The sequence below is a fragment of the Argopecten irradians genome, chromosome 12 (assembly GCF_041381155.1).
Source record: "Argopecten irradians isolate NY chromosome 12, Ai_NY, whole genome shotgun sequence".
NCBI lineage: Eukaryota > Metazoa > Mollusca > Bivalvia > Pectinida > Pectinidae > Argopecten > Argopecten irradians.
Window position 1 is genome coordinate 10899424 of NC_091145.1, and position 18926 is coordinate 10918349.

Consider the following 18926-nt stretch of genomic DNA (forward strand, 5'->3'; position numbering starts at 1 on the left):
CTGTCTTTAGTACAGGCCTGCTTAGAGTTCCCTTGTGAATATTGCACAATTGTTGTATTCGCTGGCTTTCAGAATGCACTTATATACTTGGTACATGTGCTTGGCATCAAAGTCAGATATTAGCAGTTTTTACAATCCCCTGTGTCTCCATGCTGTTCTATTTTAAGCTGAGAATCAACTGACTTGTCAATGCAAAAATAAAAAGGAATTCTGTTCTCAGTAACTGTAAAGCTTCATGATGTTTTACACAACAAAAGCTCATTCGAAGTCTTTATCAGCTGTAAGTTACGAGGCAATCAGGTGGGTGTCTTCTAACAGGTGTGAGTTAGTTAGAGGTGTGTCTTCTCAGAGGTGTGAGTAACTTAATAGATGCTTTTTATTTTCGGAGCTGGTTATAAATTGTCTAAACTAGATGGAAATTGATTCCTTTCTTCAACAAATAATAAAACAAAATAACTAGAGCGGCAAAAAAAGAAAGAAAATAAATGAAAGTGAACATGATTTGACGGAAAGAAAACAACATGATTAAGATGTGTTAACTGGAGAATATAATTCAATGGAAAACAGATCACTATAATGTTTTATATGGACTCCATAGAACCTCAAGATCAGTGTAAGCTCTATTTCATTCTCTAATTGTTAAAAAGCACGAAATGTATGTAACAGGCCAATCGGACCTTTTGGTTTTAACTAGAATATGTAAATATACGTGGTAGATTTTATCATTGTAACATAACTTTTACATACAACCATGATATAGACCGTTTCCAGTGTAGGCTAGTCTATTGATTTGCCCGAGGATATTGGTTCATTATTACGAGGGTTTGCTCCATGCGTGTGCCAGGGCATCGCCAGTATTTGGACGGTGACTTCTACTAAATCATTATATATTGCTATATTTTAGGGCAGACATCCATACATATACTGAACAGGGCCTAGTTGTCAGCACTCCGCTGTTCCGGGAAATTTTCAAACATTGATCATGCTGATCTTTAACGAATGGAAATATTGGAAAAAACAGACATAGGGGTCTAGTACTTCAGGGAAATATACTGCCTGATTATTTCTATGGAGTTACAGGTCTTCAGCTTATCCCTGAGGAATTTCAGCACGAACTTTTTCCAGCAACTGTGAGATATCTATATATAGCTGTCATGCCTTTTTTTTCATAAATATCTGTAGAGGTTTTCTGGTGGATATATTTTGAATAGTTCTGCTTGAAAGATATTTCCCATATCTCTTGTCTCTCAACATGCTGGTTTGATATACGCCTCTGTATTGGTCTGTCATTCCAATGGTGTAGTTTTTGTCGCTATAATTCCGTCAGTTCTACAACACATAGCCACTTATAGATAATTTGATTTAGAACGTATTGTTGAATTTTCTCTTCTAGCCTCTAGTAATGAATGTGGTGTTGTTTTGTTTTTTGTAAATCTTTTTCTCAAAATTGAAATCAGGCTAAAAAACAAGTTTAATAATGAGAAATTTACCTCCCTCCCAACCTTCCTCCTGCCTCACTTTTTCTCGCTGTCTCCATGCCAGTAGTCCTACATGGGTGTGAGATCTATATTGGGATTTACCCCCTATGTTTTTTCTCCCATCCCATTCTCCTAGTTGGGTTTCCACCTGGACTTTGTTCCTCCTCCAAAACCATCCGACAATCCTTAAATGACCCGACTGTTCTGGAACACAATGTAACGGAACCAAACCAAAGATATACTCACAAATGTAATGAACAGCAATATAAACTCAAGTTAAGTGTTCCTGGGAGCCTGTTAAAATCGGCTACTGCTATTGAGAACTTGGCACATAAAATATAATAACCTTTAGTACCATACACTAGTGTGTGTACAGCCCATGATGCAGCTTCTCTGTGGATCGTCCACAATCAATATGGTCAGATGCTCGTGGCGATCAATGCCTGTATCATAGGGAGCCTCATCCATGTTACTGGTCAGTGGCTCGCAGTGGCATGTGGATTTATGATGAGGTGGTAGCTGGGGCGTGCATGCTGACGGATTGATAACAACCTGCACGGTAGACAAACAAGCATCTCATAGATGCAGATCTATCTAGCAACACGGGTGAATGTGTGAAACACAGACAGGTTGTAGTGTTGGACTGACAGACAGTTTTATAACTGGATACACATGTATGGCTATCCCATCATCTAATCGGCTCCTTTGAGGTAAGGTATATATATCTAAATCGTATAAAACTTTGGATGATGTTTCACTGTTTAAATGGTTCCATTCATCTAACTGTAATTTTATAAGTGTTCATATTGATTCAAGCTTCTTTTCGATATATGAGAGTTTCAAAAATGTTGTTATGATATCTCTGTGATGTATCAAAGATCTTGAAATCGTCTCGAAAGACAGATCTGAGATCTTTAGGTTTACTCAAACTTCTTGTTGATAGATTCTGGTTTTGATCAAGAGTACTGATGATATAGATCCTATGATATCAAACATCTGATTGATAAAGATCAGTTTGATCAAGTTTTCTGTGACAGCTACTCAAACTTGCTAGTAACAGTGATTCTGTCATTTCTCATAGATAAAAGCAGATAATGAGTTTCACATGGTAATGAACTTAAACAATTCTGGTGACGATCTGCTAAAATTTTCTGGGATTGAGATCAAATTAATGAATTCAATTTTAATTTAAGATACAATTGTAAATGAATGCACTGTTTACTATAAATTGACTTTAATCAAATTCATAGATTAATTACACATGTTGTAAATTGGGCTGATCCAAATCATTTGGTCCCGACCAATATTAAAAGAAACAGGGATTACATGTAGGGCCCTAGCTGTCATGTTGTGGCCTATGCCGTACGTCCCATAACGTCCCGTCTTGTCAGTTCAAATAGAGGCAGGGGTATACATGTCCGTCAGACATTTCTTGTGCATTTTCCTCCAGTTATTTACAACTTTTAAAATTTAATGCTTTAAAAATATGAGGATTTAAATTGATCCTTTGAGTTGACATACTTGGAAAGTAAAATCGTCCAAGTTACATGATGAACTTGTTAAGCTGATAAAATCTAGGCAATGATGACAGAAGTAGGTCATGCAGCTTCACTGGTGAGGAAATGATATTGTATAACTGGTATAAACGTTCCATACTGTAGCATCTATTATCTGTCATATGTCTATAACTTAAACCTAGCATCACCTGCTTATGTAGCTGTTGGATCTTTACTGTCAGCAAATATAGCCGTTACTTATCATGGATTTGTCTGGGTTGGTTCTGTTCAATTTTCTATGAACTGTCAGAGATATTTAAGGATGTTCTGGATTTTAAATGTGAAGGAAAGCCAGAGTCCCAAATCTCTGACTTTGTATATCTCAGAGATGGGGCCAGTGGTAGAATGTTGGGACATCTAAACCACTCCCATGATCCAGACCCTCCTGTCATTTGAAACACTGTGTTAATGAAATAACCTGCATATATACAGACCTCCTGTTTATAATGGCCACTGTATGTTGCTGTCATCTTCCTAAACAGATCTCCTGTCTATACTGACCACTGTATGTTATAGACATCTTCTTATACAGACCTCCTGTCTATACTGACCACTGAATTTTGTAGTCATCTCCCTATACAGAACTCCTGTCTATACTGTCTACCTGTATATCTTCCTATATAGACCACCTGTCTATAATGACCACTGTATGTTGAAGTCATCTTCATATACAGACCACCTGTCTATACTGACCACTGTATGTTGCAGTCATCTTTCTATACAGACCTCCTGTTTATACTGACCACTGTATGTTGCAGTCATCTTTCTATACAGACCTCCTGTTTATACTGACCACTGTATGTTGCAGTCATCTTTCTATACAGACCTCCTGTTTATACTGACCACTGTATGTTGAAGTCATCTTCCTAAACAGATCTCCTGTCTATACTGAACACTGTATGTTGCAGTCATCTTCCTGTATAGACCACCTGTCTATACTGACCACTGTATGTTGCAGTCATCTTTCTATACAGACCTCCTGTTTATAATGACCACTGTATGTTGCAGTCATCTTTCTATACAGACCTCCTGTCTATACTGACCACTGTATGTTGAAGTCATCTTCCTATACAGACCTCCTGTCTATACTGACCACTGTATGTTGCAGTCATCTTTCTATACAGACCTCCTGTCTATACTGACCACTGTATGTTGAAGTCATCTTCCTTTACAGACCACCTGTCTATACTGACCACTGTATGTTGCAGTCATCTTATGACTTCTATATGACCAAATTTCTGACTCTATACTGACCACTGTATGTTGCATCATCATCTTCTGTCTATACTGACCACTGTATGTTGAGTCATCTTCCTATACTAACCACCTTTCTATACTAACCACTGTATGTTGTCGTCATCTTCTTAAACAGACCTCCTGTCTATATTGATTACCTGTCGATACAGACCTCCTGTCTATACTGACCAATGTATTTTACAATCATTTTCCTGTACAGAATTCCTCTCTATACTGACCACTGTATGTTGCAGTCATCTTCCTATACAGAATACCTGTCTATACCGACCACTGTATGTTGCAGTCATTTTTCTGTACAGACCTCCTGTCTATACTGATCAATGAATGTTATAGTCATCTTCTTATACAGACCTCCTGTCTATATTGATTACCTGTCGATACAGACCTCCTGTCTATACCGACCAATGTATGTTTCGATCATTTTTGTGTACAGAATTTCTCTCTATACTGACCACTATATGTTGTTGTCATCTTCCTATATAGACCACCTGTCTATACTGACCACTGTATGTTGCAGTCATTTTCTGTACAGACCTGTCTATACTGATCAATGTATGTTATAGTCATCTTCTTATACAGACCTCCTGTCTATATTGACCACTGAATTTTTTGTCATCTCCCTATACAGACCTCCTGTCTATACTGACCACCTGCATATAAAGACCACTAGTCTCTACAGATAACCTGTCTATACAGCCCATTGTATAATATTGCAGCCAATTTTTTTCTTTCATTCAAGGTCACAAGGGTCAAATAGTCTAAATCTTTAACTTACTTCATGTTTATAACTAGAAAGCCTAGATACCTTTTATTGGGCCTATAGCATATTTGTAGAAAGGGGTAATAAGTTTACTAAAACAAATGACCTTTATTCAAGGTCACAGATCAAATTGGCTAAAATCTTCAATGACTCATCAATAAATAGAAGGCCTATATATAGAAATCTAAGATTGGGCCTATAGCATCTTTGTAGGAAGGGCTAACAAGTTTATTAAAATGAAAGACCTTGACCTTGTCAATAACTAAAAGGCCTATAGAGATCTAATATTGGGCCTTTAGCATCCTGGGATGTGTACTTACTTTAATTACCTTGAACCTTTTTGAAGATCACAGTGGGGAAATATTTCCAAAGTTATCAACTTCTGCTGAAGTGATTTCAGTTTACATTATTTTAATTGTTAGTCTAAGGTGATCCTTTTCAGTCCATTTTTTTCACTTCTGTATACTTTTACCGCGTTGTATTGTCACATGACTGATAAAGCCCACCAGTCTCTATAGTTTTGTTTCCTTTTCAAAGCAATTCTGATTCATCTGATATTTTTTACTTAAATAGTGGTATAGGGTATATATGAGATTGCTCATTTTATTAATAATTTGATGCCTCCATGAAATGGGAGGGGTATAGAGTTTTACCCATGTTCGTACCATCCTGTCCTGACGTATTCTGTCGTGTCCTGCCACGTCCTACACCTTGATGTATGGAGACAGAGAATTCCATGTTTTGTGTGTATTTGTGATGCTGGTGAGCTAATATGAAAATGCTTTACGACTGTGATGCTGTGTCAAAGTGTGAAAGTATTTGTGAGCGGTCTGTCTCCGCCACCATTACAATTACTGCTGCACTTTTGTCTAGAGGAAAAAAAACAGCTAAAAAGATGATGAATTATGTTTTAAATTTTCTTTAATTAGAAAATATGTGAGTGGATTCGAGGGTGATCGAGGGCTTGTAAAAAGCCGCATCTGAAGTCTCGTTATGAAGATAAATGACTTACGGTTAACATCCCCTGGTGTTTCATCGTCTCTCTGTCAGCAGGGTTTCTGTCATACTGATGCTGAAAGTGCATGTGGGTAGCTGACCATGGTAACACTCCCCCTGTCTCTCTCCACCTGATGTCATTTGGCAGTTTAAGAACAATGGCTGATGTCCTGGAAAGCGTTGAGGGTAGGCCTTGCACTTGATTGCCGTCTGCTTCGACTGCTTCTTCGACTACTGCACCTCTTCCAATGCCCTGTCAACCAATGAAGATGGACGATTAACATAGATTCCCATTGGGTAGTGATAAATTTTCATTTTCATTCAATGAACAGGAAGGAATATTAGGTGGTAGGAAACAATAGCAAAAATTCAGTATCCTGTCTGCGAACGTAAAAAAGCAGAAATGATTTGCCTGGTATGTTGTATGGTGGGCCATTACAATTAGTGGACAGCTATACACAGCATGCTCCTTGCTTTATGATGGCGATGCTGTCATTTCAAGAAATGCATGAGAGTCTGTGGTTTATTGAAAGACAAAGAGCTCCTATTGCTTGCAATGGTTCCAGCGGCTTATAGCTATATCCTCATGGATAATTCTAACTCCATGCCACGGAGGGCCAATTTGTGTATCTACATAAACTTGACTTAGACTGTAGTTGTAAATTTCCTGAGGTGGCTAAGCACTTGTTTATAATTCATACTTACACATTATATTCTACATTTTACTATGTCAGCCTAAAACCTTGTCTACCTAACAGACTATCATTTCATAGTTTTACTTTTCTATACATTTTCATTATTCTACATCTGAGCCAATTCCTTTTTGTTCCTTTCCCCCTGCTGAAGCGTTAATGTCCAGATCTCTCTTTCTATTCTACCCAATTACTGTTCCATTCTGAGCTTTACTAAACTTTGTTTCAAAAAGAGTGTCTTCTTATCGTTAAAATCTAATCCAAGCTATCTTGTTTAATTTTAGTATCTTACTCTTTTGAAAAGACTAAAAAAAATCATAAGTTAGAAATGACCTTGAACCATATTGAAGATTACAAAGATTGAACTTCAGTAACTTATTTTCATTATACAAGTTTAGTTCCATCACTGCTTGAATCGGGCAATGGTGTGACTTTCATAATCTGTAAGTTCAATGTCAGGAGCATTTCTGAATCCAAGAAACCTGATGTAAATTAATAAATGAGAGAAAATGTACAAAAAAAGAAGAACTTATCATGACCATTAACTGGGGTCAAATTTGTCAAGATGTAATTAAACCTAAATGTTCAGACTCAGAAGCCCTTTGTCTGAGAAAGTCTTGGACGATTTCAGAAAAATTTGCAAAACAGAAGAAATTGCTTTGGCCCCTATACAAGGTTTATAAGACGAAAAAGATGGCGTTTCATTTATGATACTTGTTCTATTGTTTGGTAGTGTGCTTCTATAATAAAAGCAGTGAACGAGTAGGAGTCATACAGGTCAGTTTGGCCTCTTGTTACAGTAAAAAGCAAAGAACTAAATGGATTTATTTATGAAAAATACATATGAATATTGGTTTCACAAAAAAAAAAACCATCATATAACAGAGTCAATGATCTTTTGTTTATTAGACAAGTTTGGTTAAATTTGCGTCTATATAAGTATACAGCATGTGTAGAAATTATATTGATAAAAAATGAAAAGAAACACTAGAAGTTATATAATTAGAGTAGACATGGAGAGAGCTATAATCTTGTATTACAAGTAATTTTGGGTTGTTAACTTTTGTCTCTGAGGAGTTTCTGAAAAGCGGTTCTCTTGACATAACCAATTTTCCGACCTTTTGTATTTGTCACTTGACTTTTTTCCGTACATGTTAAAAGATGTCTTTTATTTCCTCAGAGATTCTCCCGTCCGATTTGTTTCCGTTGTGTATTTGATCTATGGTGTAGAGGATCGAGGCAGGTGTATCAATGGACAGTATATTACAATACAAATACAATTGGGTAAACAGTGAGTGGCAGCGATTGGCGATCATTAACACAGCACTTACGCAGATGAATCACCAAACCTTTATCAAATATGCATGTCAAAGCATCCGAATTCAATTGAATTATCTAACAAAATTACTTTTTTTCTCATAACACCTGGAGAGTTCCAATTGCATTCCTCGTAATCTTTTCAAAGAGATTTCCATTTTCACACCATACTTGTCACAGTATACAAGAAGTGGAGGCACGTTGATGTCGATCGTGTAAATGATGTTACGTCTGCTGCAATTTCTAGGCTTCAATATGGCTGCAGCGCTTGGTCACCGCCAGATAAACAGCAGCACAGTGAATGCAGTTGTCAATACAAATGCAAAAACATCTTCATTTAAGTTCGGTGCAAACACTTGTCTGAGGCAGATCATGCATTCCCCGTAGGACTGCTGCCCGCTTCTCTCGTGATAAAACACATCATTTGATGAGATACGGGTATCTGGTCGCCAGTAGATGGCGACGTTGTCAGTGTTGGTACTTCATCTACTGCATGTGGCGATGCGGAGCCCGGTAATTAAACTACTATTGGAATTGTCTGTGATGTATTGCATGTTGTTGCCAGTCTTATACATACATGGTTCTTCTTAGGGAGAATGGTCTTGGTTCTAAAATAGATTAAACAATTTATATTCATCGCATGCATCTATAGTGTAGTTAGTAATGGGATACGAAAATGGTAAATTGCATGTTATTAGGGTAAGATTGATTTTGTCAGGCTTTTTATTTCCTCTTTAATAAGAACTTTGACTAGTATGATGCTATATTAGAGAACGTTGATTAGATTTTTAGTTTTGATAAAATTTTACACAAATAGGACATTATCTAAGAGATAATAGTATATAAAAAACTACATAATCTTGATAAGCAGTTTTCTACTGATAAAGGCATTAAAGATTCATGTTAGAGTCTTTACCATACAGTAAAACCTGCCTTAAGTGACCACCTCAGTATAACAACTACCTGCTTAATAAGACCACTTTCTTTTGGCTAGAGTAGGTTGATTTTAGTAAAATTAAAACTGTGTATAAAGATCACCTGGCTATAAAGACCATTGTGTGTTTGTCCTCTGAGTGGTCTTTATAGACAGGTTAAGCTGTGATAAAGATAGACACTGTTAGAAAAAAGACAATTAAGGACAGCGACAGAAAAAGTTTTAAAATATTATTCTTCAACACTGCTAGCTAGCATGACAAATAAACTAAAAATATCAGATTATAGAAAGATTTTTACATGATATGTATGAATACTCCCTCCCCCTTATCATATTTTTGATATTTGATTTCCACAAGTGGTTAAGATATCTGATATTATACATCTTGTCTTCACAGCCTGCATATATATCCATAAGTAGGACATTTCCCAGGCATCAGTTCATGGGTTTGTGGTTTTTCACTTGAAACTCTGGCTTTCTTCCATCACCCTTATCTGGCATGTCTTAGGACGACAACTACTGTTTACAGAACATAAAACAGAAGGAAACAAAACAGAAAACACCCACCATTCTTCATTAGCTATCACCAATCAAACACGGACTGTACTTTAAACATAAAAAAAAAAAAAGGTTTTAAAGTTTTTAACCTAGTTTAGGCTCTTTATGAAGTTATTTCTTGTCCCCAAACCCTCTCAACCTAGCTTATAGACACTTTATGATGTTATTTCTTGTCTGCAAACCCATCCTAAATGATCTGAGTTGAAATTTATTTCGATTGAGAATATTAGAAGGATTGGACAGGAGTTATAACAACTCACTCAGTCCTTTCCATAATAATGCAAAATAATATACAAACATTGTGATTTAAGAAGATGACATTCTTTGAACTCAAATGTGGAAAAGACAATGTTTTCCAATTACTTAGGGCCTGCGGTGGCCCAGTGGTTAAGATGTCCCTACATTATAATTATCACAAGCCCTCCACTTGTGGGTCACGAGTTCGAATTCCATGTGGGGCATTTGCCATATACTGACCACTGGTCGATGGTTTTTCTTTGGGTACTCTGGCTTTCCTCCACCAACAAACCTGGCACGTTTTTAAATGACCCTGGCTGTTAATAGGACGTTAAACTAATGAAATCAAAACCAAAATTCCTACCACTTACAATGAAGTGTAAAACATATTTCTCTCTTCCTTTTAATCTTTATTGTATCAAATTGCATCAATTTGAAGTTGGTCGTATTTCTTTTCTGATATTGTGTAAATACGTGTACAAGGTACTTCATGTTTTATTGTTTATTACAAACATTAAGTGCTTCAAGAAGTGTGCAGAGTTGACAGGGTATCGTCTACTTCTATTGTTTCCAATTCTCAGCTTGATAGGCAGAGTCTCATGAAGTTTTGAATCAATTTTAATGGAAAATTTAGTTATATAAATTATCCCTTTTATTTATCTATCACATTTGAAGAAAGAAAACTCAACATCTAATTAATTTTTATCTTCATAACATCTCCACCAACACTGGTTAAAATGGCATATAATATGAACAATAATGTATTTCATTTTGAATTTTAATAATGACATCTTGTCCCGAATAGCTTAAATGGTTTGTTTTACAGGAAAGAGTTAAGACTGAATCAGACAATGGTATATAACTTCTAGCTAAACTACGTTTAATACCCTTAGATTTATCAGAATATTTACTTTTAAAAAAATCTTGGGATTTCCAGCGAATCGTTGAGTGGGAGTATGAGAGCAATCCTTGAAACTAGCACATGCCCTTCGACCTCTAAAGTCTCTTTTTTGTCCTCTATAAAACAAAGGTTAAAGGTTAACTGTTGAGAGTACTAAACCTATACCATGTGACGTCCTAGCATGTGGCTCACATAAACATGTCAACAACAGTCTACGAATGGTATACTTAGCCCACACCAGATAATTACGAGGGGACAAGTCGCAGCGTTTTATTTATCTCTCATTAAGACTTTATAGTCCTACGTAATTTCCTGTTGAAAAGTTTCTGTCGTCAGAAAGCGCTGTTATGGTGTACTCTAAGCCTTAAGTTTTTTGTTTCTTGCCTGTGAAACAGTGAAACTTCGGAATTCTATAGGCTTTGCAACCTAGGCAGACTTTATACGATTTCATACATTGAAAATCATTTATCTTAGCTAAGATTACATTTGAGGTCAAGGGTCGTTAGGGCAAGGTTGGGATCATATAGTTAATGATTTTAAGCCTCAATCATGTGTTAGAAGTATGTCAACATTTTCTTTATATTTCTTCATAATTACAAATTTAATCTAACTTCAGAAAATGGTGATGATGTCAAGGTCAATTTGAAATTGCTGTTGTCTCAAGGTCAAGTGCACTATTTTTATAGTCAGAAATTCTATTGTCAATGTCAAAATCATGAAGCATTATTCTTTGATATTTTATTTAACTCAATATGTTTCCAACTCTTGTAAGGATTTTTTTATTTTCCTTTTTTTTTCTTTCTAGAAACTGCTAATTTTTTTTCATGTTATATGATTCTTCATGTAAAACACTATCATTGTAGATTCTAAACAAAAGTATATGAAACTTGAACTTTAACTAAAAATTGATGACCATATTTAAAAAAAAAATCAGCCTTTATAAAAATCAGCCTTTTTAACTATTGCTAAACCAGTAGGAGATATAAATAGCTTTTGCAATACTCTGTAAGCTTGTTTGTATGTTCTTATATATCTTACGCTGCAAACACATCGTGGAAACAACGAATGAGATTGAGGAGTGTTAGAGTCTGTGTTAGAAAAAGTGATTATCTCTCCTGATAAAAATTGCATTGTGGGAATAAGATTTTACATACAACTTTACAACCAATTTTTCTGTGTTTCTTCCAACGCGGCTATAAAAATCGGAAAAACCAATTAAAGTTTGTCAGAATTAGACGATACGATACAGAAGGAGTGTTAACAAAACAGGCATTGTATAATGCACAACAAGTAAATGTACCACAGTTACAAAACCATGGGAAAAGGGAAATTACAAATATCGTACTGACAAAATCGGCATTGAATTTGATATAAAAAGTGCTAATTTTTGGGACTTCTAACTGTGAAGTTATTAAGCTGCTTATATTGTAATTAAAACAATTTCTTAAAAAATTGTATCAGCTATTATATATTATATGTCATTTTTATGCTCATGCCATGAAATGGGGGGGAGGGGTTGTTTAGTGTTAGCCATGTCCCTCCCATCCCGTCCCATCATGCCGCACTGAATAGTATCCTGTCTCAATTTGGTAAAAAGGCTGGTAGCATTTATTCATTTATTATTACTGACATTTCTATAGTTTACATTCCTGTTCTTGTTTTTCCATTTATTTTCTCACATTTGTGGCTTATATTTACTAACAGTACTGTGGCCCTCATTTTGTTTAAAAAATGTTCTCTTTCCAATTTTTTAACTGCTTATATAGTATCTTGGATAAACATCTAACTTAACCTGTGATTTTACCCGCAAACTCTGAGCTTACACTGACCTCAACTGACTTTGCCTTCACTTCAGGTCTTACCTTGAACTGTTCTTATATTAACCACTGATCTTGCCTTTACCTCTGGTCATGCCTTAAATAGACCTTACATTGACCTTTGACCTTGTCTTAATTCACCTCTGGTCATACCTTGAAGTCACCTTTCATTGACTTTTGACCTTGCCTTCACCTCCAGTATTACCTTGAACTCTAGCTGACCTTACATTGACCTTTGATGTTGCCTTCACCTCTGATCATACCTTGAACTGACATATATTATATTGACCTCTGATCTTACCTTGATCTGATCTTACATCGACCTATGACCTTGCTTTCACCTCTAGTCATACCTTGAACTGATTTTACATTGACCTCTTACCTTGTTGTCACCTTCAGTATTACCTTGAACTCTAGCTGACCTTACTTTGACCTCTGAACTTGGCTTCACCTGATGTCATACCTTGAACTTTGGTTTTGTTACTTAGATCATGTGCAGACTGCATCCCTAAACATCCTGTCATACACTTTAGATTGTTGGAGATAAAACATGGCTGTGCTGTCAGATGATTTGGCAGGAATGAAAAAAAACTTCCACTTTTATAGATCATCAAAGAAGTTTAGAATGAAGAGCTGTCAGGTAGCACCTGCTCATAAAAGTCACTCAGTCAAACTGCGGAAGGAAATTCTGTTTATAAAAATCTTTCTTTCACTTTCAAAAAATAGGAAGAAAAAATATCAGAACAAAGGGTTATAAGCTGAACAAATTAAAATGTTGTAGCATTGGTTTGGTTGGGTATGTTTATCGTCCTGTTAAAGCTTATAAGCTGTTTTGTTGAATTTCTTTGGTAGAATTCTTCAAGGAGCAATTTAATATCTGTAACAGGAATAAAATTGTTTCAGAGTGTGGATTCATATTTAGGCATTATAGCACTTATATATTGAACAATGCCAGATCGGTAATATATCTAGCAATAGTCATTTTTGAGATAGGCATTATATGAAGTACTTGTCATTTGTAGAGTTGAACTTAAACTGAACAGATCATGTTAAGTATCAGAAAGGAACAAGATGATTTGAACATTCCAATTCAGTACAGGACGTATCTGTCTGGAAACATCATCTTCATATCTGTCACCTTATTGTACCTCAGCAATCAAACTTCATTAACTTATTCTCCCCTGGAGACACAGTTGTACTCTTCTTATACAAAATCTGGAACAGTTCATTATGAATTTTCAGGGGTGAACGAGTTGACTCAAAGGTGGAAGGAAAAGTTAAAAAAAATAAGGGAAAATCCAGTGTTTTTGAGTTAATTAATCAATCTTGAATAAACATTGAAAAGTTTGACTTGGAACAACGAAACACTTCATATTCTACAGAGACCTGGAGTTACTGTATTTGACCCAATAAGCGCCCCCTGAGTTGCTTCAATTTTTAAGTGCCCTGGGCAATTGGGTTGAATGCGATATATAAATTTTGGTAAACAATGTTCAACGTACTGCATCCACATGCCAAAAATCCAAAATTACTGTGCAGTGTTGTCACTATTTTGCTGATATGCTGAAATCCCCCATTGAGCCTGGAGTTTTCCCTATATAGACCGATGTTGTCACTATTTTGCTGATTTGCTGAAATCCCGTTGAGCCTAGAGTTTTCCCCAATATAGACCGATACAGATCTATATAGATTAACATCCTGTATACCATTTGTAGATTTCCCAGAAGGCTAGCTCCAGAATTTCGTAGTCAAACCTTCCGTTTGAAATGTCATTGTAGGAGTCCAATACAGACTCCTGCTCACATGGCCTCCTATAGTGAATAGTACATTGGTATTTAAGGGGATATTCGGTTTTCTGTAAAAACAATTTCAGATGTTTAAGGAATGCTTTGTTTTGATATTTTTCAAAATCCCATTAAAAGCAAGGTCATTTAAGGACATGCAAAGTTTATCAGGATTATCTTGTTCTCTATCAACCAGCCGTTCCAATTTATCCTAGTTCTTGAGTATAAGAATAGTTCTTGAACAATTAAAAAACAACAAGAACTGGTCTTAAATTGATTCTTTATTAAAAACTCGCTCTGTCCTAACAAATGAGTGTGAACTTATATTTATGATAACTATATCTGAAACTCTTAGCTGCTTCTGAGTTGAGTAATTGGCAATTGCTCATCAGATTATAGATCAAACTTTTATCTATCTTTGCTAAATGTTGAAATTCATTAACATCAATTATTTAAGGCATGAAGCATTTCAAGATCCTTATGATGGTAGTTCAATTTATTAAAAAAATACTAAAAGCATGCAAAAACCAGGATGCGATTATCTCTAGAATCAGTTTTCAGCATAGGAGATATCTATTTATATATAGCTCAAGGGGGTGGATCTTGTCAAAACAATCATACAGACATTTTGTATTTTTCATTTTTCACTTTTAACTACGATTCTTGGAGAGAATGTATATGTAACATTTGTCAATGGTTCTGTCCCCTGGCATTTTGTCAATATTCATATCTGAAAAGTGGAAATTTCAGTGCGCTCTGATTGACGGAGCCTTTCATCATATTCTGATCACCGTGTAGCGATGTGACATCATTTTCTGATCACCGTGTAGCGATGTGATTGTCTGTCTTTGCCTGGGCTTTATCACGATGTTTCCATCAATAACAAGTTTTCATGCTACGTAACGACAAGTTTGAAAAAAGTTCCAACCGTAGGATGGTATCTGAATGCGCGGAGATCAATTCCTGCACGCGTACAAGGATCTGATGTTCCGGAGCCTCAGTCTGAGATGGTATCAATGAAAGCACATTCATTGAAGTTCAAAGCTAAACAGCCAAACTGCTGCACATTTGTTTTCAGGGGGAAGAGATAGGAAGGTCATTAAGTGCTGTGTAAACGGAATCAATTTGAAAATCAACAAATACCTAATTATGTTCATTTCGAGTCCATTTGGTACAGTGTTTCTCATAGTAACATATAAATCAACTCAATGCATAAGATCTGTGCACTTGGCCAGACATGTCATTTTGAAATGTGTATTTCCATAACATTAATGTAAATACTGGTACAGTTCACAGCAAAATTTTGTATAAAAATAAGTTTGGTGATTCTTTTATACAGAGTTGTTGCCCTTTGTTAACAGTTGATCTGTAAAGAATTGGCTCAGGGCTATTAACCTGGAAGGGAGGTCACTCTATGTACTTTTGTCGTTATTATTATTTTTTTTAGCGAGATGGTTGACCGTAGGGAGAATGGTTATACAGAGTTGTTCCTCTTTGTTAACAGTTGATCTATTGGCTCTGGGCTATTAACCTGGAAGGGAGGTCACTCTATGTACTTTTGTCAATTTTTTTGCAAGATGTCATTTACAGTAGGGAGACAGGATTCTTATATGTGTTTGTTGGAGCTAAAATGATGGCTGTATAGGTAGTATCCTTTGTATTAACTACAGAAAATGTTCTATGAAATGAAACTTGTCTTCTCCAAGTGTTGCATCCAGCTTCTGACTTTTTGGTCTAGAGGCATGTCCTTGCTAAAGATATAACATACATAATACACCCATCTTTAGAGCAATGCCCCTTTACGAGTAAAGATGAAGTGCAAGGGTTTAAGTCTTTTTAAGTTTAAGATTTTTTTTTTTATAAGGTGCAATTAATATTCATGTCTAAATTGACCAAATCAGTTAGAAATTTTCCAAAAACTAATTTCTCCAATAGCTGACTTCAATCCAATTACCGTATTCGACCCAATAAGCGCCCAGGGCGTTTGATAAATTGAAAAATGAAAATGTGCTAATAAAATTTGACAAAATTATTGCAAATCTATACAGTTTTGTGTAGTTTTATCTTTATTTATGTGTGGACAATTGAAATCGAGGCCTCAAAAAGGGGGGGGGGGGGTGCTTATAGGGACATGGCCGCTTATTGAGTCGAATACGGTACTAACTATTTGTAACCACATTTAAAGGACACAAACCATTTAACAGCTAGCTTCAAATTTGTTTTTGTTTTGTTTGAAATTTTGTGGAAAATCGGTCATTTGAGTATGATGTCATCAAATCTTGTGTGTCACATGATAAACAATCTAGAGGAAAAATTGTGTTACGACAGAAATTGAATTATGTGTGTAATGACATTTCCGTTATTAAGATATCAACTTTATATTTAATGAGAATGTGAGCTGCAGTACTTGACCATCTGCCTTGTCCCAGGCTGGTGGGGAATTGTCCTTGATGGATTGGTCATTGAAGTAGCCACTGGGGATAAAAGAGGTCAGCTCATCATCATTGGCCGTTTAATGGTCATTTACTGTCAATTCCTTGTGAAAAATTGGGGAGTAAATCTCCAATCAATAAAGGATACTGTGAAAGAAACCTCAGTGGCACTCGCCTGGATGTGTGAAGTCGACTAGGACTGGCAACATCTCTTGATCTTTGTCACCCGTACACATTGTGAACTGTCAGTTGGTGATGTATTACCTCAGGCCTCAAATGTTCCTGCTGGTGGAAGTTCAGTCTCGATTCAAGTGAATGTTTCAGTATGTTTTGGTATGCATGGAGCAATATCTTAATTTTCGTGAAATTCTTTCAGTATGATTTGGGTTGTATGCTCCAAACCATTCATTTGATCTAGTGGAAGTTTCCAGTATGTTCCTCAATGATTTGAACAATTCTTTGATTTCAGTGGAAGATATTATTGTGATTTAGAGTCTTTCAACATGTCTTGGTATGCTTTGAGAGATCCCTTAGTATGTTTTGGCATACTTTGAAAAACTCATTGATTTCATTTGAAAATTTGGTATGGTTATGACGCCTTTGAACCAATTTCTTAGTTCGAGAGAGTTTACTTTGTGGTTTGGGTTGCATTTAGACTGGCCACCAGACACTAAGTTGCTGATAAGACTTTCTCAGCAGAGTTCTTTACCAAATTATCTCCCCATAGTTTAAAACCTAGAATCAGGCATGTAGTAGAGACAAAAATAATCAGGCCAAATTTCAGTGATTAAAAAAAAAAAATATTCTAGAGACTGTTGGCCAGTCTAGGTGGCATTGTATCATTCCATGTTTCTTGTGAAAGTTGACAGCTGATTTGGTAATTGCTTCAAGCAATGCTTTGGTTCCTTTGAAAGGTTGTCTGTATAGTGATAACCCTATGCGTCTATTGTTGTTGTAGTGAAAGTTTAGAATAATAATTGGGTTCATTTGCTCTGTATCTACTGCTTGTGAAGACGAAAATTTGATATGTAACTTTTAATATCTGTAAGTGCACATAACATGACGTGCTGTCCATGTTTTTTCTGTTGCAATTATATCAAACTATAATGCATCGATTAATTATTATCACACATGTTGCATGAGCTGTTTAAAAATGTGGTAGAATTTAATTTCAATTTCTAAATCCCGAATTCAGTCAACAATATTTCAGTATTTCTCAAAACATCCCTGAATGTTGGAGTTAAACCCCATTAACATTACACCAATAACTCCATCAGTAACGGCAATAAATTAAACCAACCTGCAAAAATACTTAACGGGAAAATAATTATGTTGATTTATTCTGGGAAATGTTACATATGTTTACAAAGGCACTTGTGATCATGGTCGATGGTTAAATCAGAAAGCTTTAATTACATTTGGGCTGTGCAGCTGGTCTCAGTAGGGCTGTTATGAAACAAGGCATAGGGATATATCACACACATCTTCAGGACTGGAAAATTAATTAAATTTTCATCAGGGACCAGCCATAAGCTAGCTTGTGTATTGCAGAAAGACTTTGGATAGTATTGGATTATAGATCCAGCACTGCGGCCACTGGGGCGTTTCATGCATGCTGTCTACGTTTGTTTAATAAACAAATCGCTGTGGTCAGAAGTTGATCTATGGCGGTAAGTGAACAGTATAATGACCACTGACCAGTGGTCAGTTCAGAAAGTATTGTCAACTTGATATATTTACCGTTCTCTCGTCAAGTGGTCAGTTTAGAACCAAAATATCAAATGACTAAAGAAAAGGCTTTAAAACCTTTATTTTTTTTCATATATAGGTTTTCTATGGATATATTAGTAGCTTATATTGACCTCCAGAAAAGGTCATTTGTACTTGACCATCTTCTTAGCTAGGGTCACTAATATCCACTTGCACCTTTCATGGTTTTATCTTTACATTAATCTTCTCTGAATCCAGATAAGGATGACCATTGTCCATCTTTGGAATTCATCCTGTCCTCTTAGATGTGTAAGACCATCCATACTCTCCTCTAAGATTAGATGAGGAATGTCAACTATTAGCTCATGTCTCTGGTCATCAGAACTGACCTCCCTTCTACAGATTAGTATGACTGTTGTCCACTACATCCTTTGGAAATTTGTCCTGTGGTCATCAGAACTGACCTCCCATCTACAGATAAATATGACCGTTGTCCA

The 18926-nt window shown here is 35.9% G+C and overlaps 1 protein-coding gene across 1 annotated transcript in view; it reads left to right on the forward strand.

Moving 5' to 3' along the window:
* The first annotated feature begins 2034 nt into the window (after positions 1–2034).
* The window catches only part of LOC138335949 (plexin-B-like), a 169364-nt gene continuing 152472 nt past the window's right edge, over positions 2035–18926 (forward strand). Inside the window, exon 1 of the mRNA XM_069285155.1 lies at positions 2035–2188. The gene's annotated coding sequence lies outside the window, so the exon portion shown is untranslated. The remainder of the gene's footprint in view (positions 2189–18926) is intronic.